Here is a 5,376-nt window from a genome sequence, read left to right as displayed (position 1 = left end):
TGACCCTCGTGTGTGTGTGTGTGTGTGTGTGTGTGTGTGTGTGTGTGTGTGTGTGGCAGTGCAGTGGTCTCTGATCTGAGTTTTCTCCCCTTTTCATTCACTTCCCTTACTCCATCCCCACCCCTTTGCCAGTTCAGGTCTGATGAACTTTAATAATTAGGGCAGAGACAGATATATTATCTGCCCTCAGAAAGTATAATTAGCCCTCCGTAGCTGTGGGTTCTACATCCCCAGATTCAACCAACCGTGGGCCGACTGCACTATTCCATTTTATATAAGGGACTGGCACATCCTTGGATCTTGGAAAGGGGTGGGATCCTGGAATCAATCTCCTACAGATCACAAGGGACCATTATACTATGTTACTGAGAAGGTGATGGGGCAGGGTGAGAGGAGGATTCGTTTTAGCTGTTAGGCCCAGGTTGGGTCAAGGCCATCCAGATTTGCTGTTTCTGGGGGTCAGGAACGATAGCCATCAAGACAGCACAGCTCTGCGAGCTTTTGTGACCCAGAGCTTGTTCCTTATCCTGAATGGGGCCCTCAGGCTGCAAGATCATTGAGTAATACTAATTTACAGCAAATGCAACAGTAGGTTTGCCTAGGCCCCTGGCAGGCAGAGCCTCCTGCTTCTTACCTCTTTGCTTAGCTGTAAACTAGGCATTGGCTGCCATAGGATGGTGTGAACACGTGTGCTGGGGGCAGAGGAGGACAGAGAGTGACAGTGACTTCTTTGGGTAAAGCCATAAAAGCTGTGACCATGACCATCAACTCTGATGGCCTTACAGCATCACAGACTCTCAGAGCACATTGAATCTACCCCTTCCATTTAAATGGTAACACGGGGTCCCAGACAAGGGAGGCAACCTACCTAAGGACCAGCTGTTCACACTTAAACCCAGTGGTCTTGAATCCCCCTCCACGCTTCTTTCCATCACACTGACTACCAACACGTGGCTCTGGGTGAAATATGTCTCACATCATAAGGTGCACCAAGTCTCTCCTCCTCTCCCTGCAAAACAAACAAACAAAGAAACAAAAATCTAAGGAGAAAGATATCCCTGGGGAAGTTGAATTTGTTCTCCTGCCCGAGGTATCCAGCTGGTTGGCTCCAGACTCTTCTGAGAGCCTGAGCCGATGGGTTTTGTGCTGGGGAGGAGGGAGCCTCATTGCTTTTTCACTCTAGCTGCCCTGAGGGTGAGAAGAAGCCTGCTCTTTTCCAGAAAAAGAAAGAGATTTAACCTTGAGGTGCAGCAGCATTACGGGGATACTTTCTTTGTAGGGCTGATACTTCCCCAAGTTCTCATACTGACCAGCTAGTGGCAACAGAAGATTAACTATAGCGAGAGAGAGCTGACTTTTCTTTCCTCCCAGCAGAGCTTGCAGTCTCTCGGCCCCAGAGAAGGCAGGCAGCGGTGCTTGGCGGGACTCGCTCTGCTCTCCTCTCACTGGCTCTTCACTGCCGTCTGCAGTTCTTTAGGACAACAGCCCCCAGGAAGACTTTTCCTTGGTTTGGAAGGGGGTCGGGTGGTGACTACCCAGTGTAAGATTCAGGACTGGAAGATTTCTGGCTTTCTTATTGGCATACTGGAGCGTGCAGGCAGCCCTTCTGTGAGTCGAAAATTGACAAGGATGTTGTATGTCATAAACCATTAGGGTTTTCACCTGAGAAGGAACCCTTTCTCCATGCCCGTTGTCACGGCCCCCGGCAGGGTCAGATGTCAACACTTCTCTCGACTACGATTTCAGCTGTCAACTCACTGGTATCTCCCTCTAGTCTTATTCTCTCTAGTCCATCGTCTGTACTTGCAGACAGAGGGAGTTCAGTAAAAGCCCAAATCTGATCATGGCCATCCTCTCCTAAAGCACTTCACTGGCTCCCCATAATTCTTAGTATGAAGTTCAAGCTCCTCGTTGAGCTACAAGGTCCATGATCAGACTCTGCCCAGACTGTCCTATGCTAAGAACCCTTCTTTCTTGTTCTGTAACTCTGCCCCAAAGGCCCTGGGAAAATTCCTTCTTACCTTTCAAGGCTGAATTCAACTATGAACTTACCTTTGAAGCCTTTCCTGACCTCTTGGCACTAAAGTTGGACACTCTGGGCCTTGGTACCCACTAGCGATATAAAGATTGGTGTAACAGTGGCTGGTCCCTTAGAAGTACTGAGCGCCTACAACATGCTAGGCACTGCTCCAGCCACTTAAGATGTATGGAGAACAAAAGACATAGATTTCTGTGTTCAGAGAGCTCACGTCCAGGAGTACGTGTATATATGCGTGTGTGTGTGCATGTGTATGCGTGTTGGGGAGAAAATGATAAATGTAATAGATAAGAAAATTATGTAGTATGTGAGAAGGTGATAGATTCTATAAAAAAAAGGGCAAAAAGAAAATGAACATTATTGAGGTGAGGAAATCAGTTTTAATATTAAATAGGGCCAAAGGATTGTTTATTGAGATTATAGGATTGGACCAAGACCTGAAGGCCATGAAGGCGTCACCAGGCAGATGTGTGGAAGAGTATTCCGGGCAGAGAACGGCTCCAGCAAAGACCTGACTCCAGAGCACACGTGGATCGTTCAAGGGCCAGCAAGAAGGCCAGTGTGGCCGGAGTGGAGTGAGTGGGGGGTGGACAGGACAGGACAGGGTTTAGGCTTTTACCGTGAGTGCCATGGCGAGCCAGGCAGGACGTTAAGCAAAAGAGTATCTGTAACTGACTTCTGTCTCAAAGGAATTACTCAGGCTGCTCTGTCGAGGAGCAAGGATGGGAGAAGAAGGTCTGCAGGAGTCTGTTCAGGTGAGAGATGATGGTGACTTGGGGCAGAGTGAGAGCAGAACTTAATGTGTTTCTCTGTCTTGTGGTACTTGCCTAAGAGCTCCACAGGCAGAGAACATCCCTCCTTTATCTCTGGGGCTGCAGTGATTCACCCTGTGCTTGGCACATCCTAGGTGTTCAGGGCATCTTAGATGACTAGAAACAGGTTTGCCAAGTCTCATCTCAGAATCCATACTGTGCAGAACTGGAGCGGTATTGCAATTCCACTCCTCTGTTAAGGCTGAGCTGGAATGCCACCTCTTCCATGAAACCTTCCCTCTTCTGAGCTTCCACAGCTACTGCCTCTACCTTCTCCTGCCTCCTTATTATTCTGGGGTGTTTGTAGGATGAGGAATGAGACCAGTTTGATTAGAGGAGAAAGAGTTGGGTTTAGGGAAGACCTTTTCTTGAGAATCATGGAAGCCAGATAAGGGATTAGCACCTTTGCATTGTGCCAGACAGAGAGACACTGAACGTTTGGGGGGAGATGATCCATCCATGGTGTTGGGGTCATCACCTGCTATAAATGGTAAGAATTTAGGACATTTTCTAAACGAAACCCTTTTATATAAAGATGGAGAAGTCAAGGTCACCGTAGCAAGTCAGTGGTGGAGCAGGAACCAGATCCAACCTTTTGACTCCTGGTCTGGTGTACCTTCCTCCCACCTTAGTCCAGGCCACTGGGGGTGGGGGGAGCTGGTGTTCTGGACTTCCCCCTTCTGGTATGGGGTAGGCTATGAAAAAAGCAGCCATTCATTGAACGTTTACTATGCCCTGGATGTGGTGCTGGCGCGTTTGTTATTGCAGTTCCTTCTTTCCATAGTGCTGAAAGACAGGTAGGATTCATCCCATGTTATAGGTGAGCACGGAAGCTCAGAGGAGTTCAGAAACACGCCCAAGATCACTACAGCTGAGCGGGGTCCTGTCCCAGGTGTGCCTGCTTCCAGGCTCTGTGCTCTCTCTGCCTTCCATACTGCACAGAACTAGGAGTGCCCTTGAGTTTTCACCTCTTTGACAACCTCTTGTACTTTTTATCTCTTCCTCCTCTCATTAGCAAGAAGTTGCAGACGTTTCTTACAGAGGAACTTCAGGTGTGACAGCCTCACAGGCCTGAGGGACTCAACACCTCATTTCTGGGCTGCCAGGAGCTGACTCAGCCTCTCCCCAGGCCCTGTCGCTCCTTGCTCGTTTGCCAGGAGAGCACCGGGCCTTGTCTCATCTGCTCTAGATGTCACTCGTTAGCCCTGGACTCCTTGACAAGCAGATTCCCATGCTGCCGTGGCTTCTTGATTTTCCTCCTTCCCTCCGTCCTCACTTCCTCTTTCCCTCCATCCTTCCTCCTTTCCCTTTCTTCTTCCCTTTCCACTTCCTTCTTCTCCCAGTGCTTAGGGAATTCCCACCTTCTGCTGGGCATACTGTTATGCTAGGGAACCTCTTACCTAGACCTTCCAGGAACTTAGAGAAGCTCTGCATTTCTTTTCTAGAAGTTGTCAAGCATCTGTTGTCTGAGGTGCAGCCCCTGTTTGATTGGGTGAACTTCCTCGTCACTCCTCCCCTTCAGCCCAAGTTGACTTTTCTCACCTAGTGCTTCTTAGCAGCGTTGTGCAGTTTTTATGCTCCTACCTTGAAAATGGAATTTAAATTACATTATCTATACATATGGGATATATATAATAATAAATAATACATATATATATTATAATGCTGTAAAAGTCCTAATAAATAGTGTATAGTTCTCCTAGAGTATTAGAGCTGGGTAAAAGAATGCCTTTGAGATCCAGCCCAACTCTCTCATTTACCTAGCAAAAAGAAGTACATTTGTGGGCTTCCCTGGTGGCGCAGTGGTTGAGAGTCCGCCTGCCGATGCAGGGGGCACGGGTTCGTGCCCCGGTCCGGGAAGATCCCACATGCCGCGGAGAAACTGGGCTCCGTGAGCCATGGCTGCTGAGCCTGCGCATCCGGAGCCTGTGCTCCGCAACGGGAGAGGCCACAACAGTGAGAGGCCCACGTACAGCAAAATAAGTACATTTGCAAGGTCCCACAGCTAAGCCATGGCAAAATCCAGTCTGTAGCCCAGCTCCTCTGACTGGTGTGCCAGCTCTGAAGACCCAAAGCCCTGGGATAGAATCCCGGCTGCACTACTTCCTAACTGTAGACCTCTGTATGCCCATGAAGAAAGTGAAGGTAACACAGCAATCCCTTCTCTGGGTTGCTGCGATCATTATTTTTGGAGAGTCCTCCATCTTCAGCTGTAGTCAGTGTCCAACGCTGTGCTCGATTTTTACTTACACTAAGCCATATGATCCTTACGGAGATAGTGTGTGCAAAGCACCTAGCACAGCATCTGGCACAGTTTGTGCTCCGTGCCTCTTAGCCACCTGGAATCCTTGTTATGGAAGGAGGTGGAGGTATGAATAACTAATGCATGCAAATTCCCTTTCCCTCACCCTTCTTTCCACTCCAGCTTGCTGGCTTTGGCCTCTGCCCTCCCTCCCTCTTTCCCCACCAGGAGGAGAAAAAGGATGAAATTGGCCATTGATCTCTGCTCCCTCTCCAAGAGCAGGG

Source organism: Neophocaena asiaeorientalis, unplaced genomic scaffold (genome assembly GCF_003031525.2).
Source record: "Neophocaena asiaeorientalis asiaeorientalis breed wild unplaced genomic scaffold, Neophocaena_asiaeorientalis_V1.1 scaffold78, whole genome shotgun sequence".
Taxonomy (NCBI): domain Eukaryota; kingdom Metazoa; phylum Chordata; class Mammalia; order Artiodactyla; family Phocoenidae; genus Neophocaena; species Neophocaena asiaeorientalis.
The sequence above is the reverse complement of the archived record's forward strand: the minus strand, read 5'-3'. Positions refer to the sequence as shown.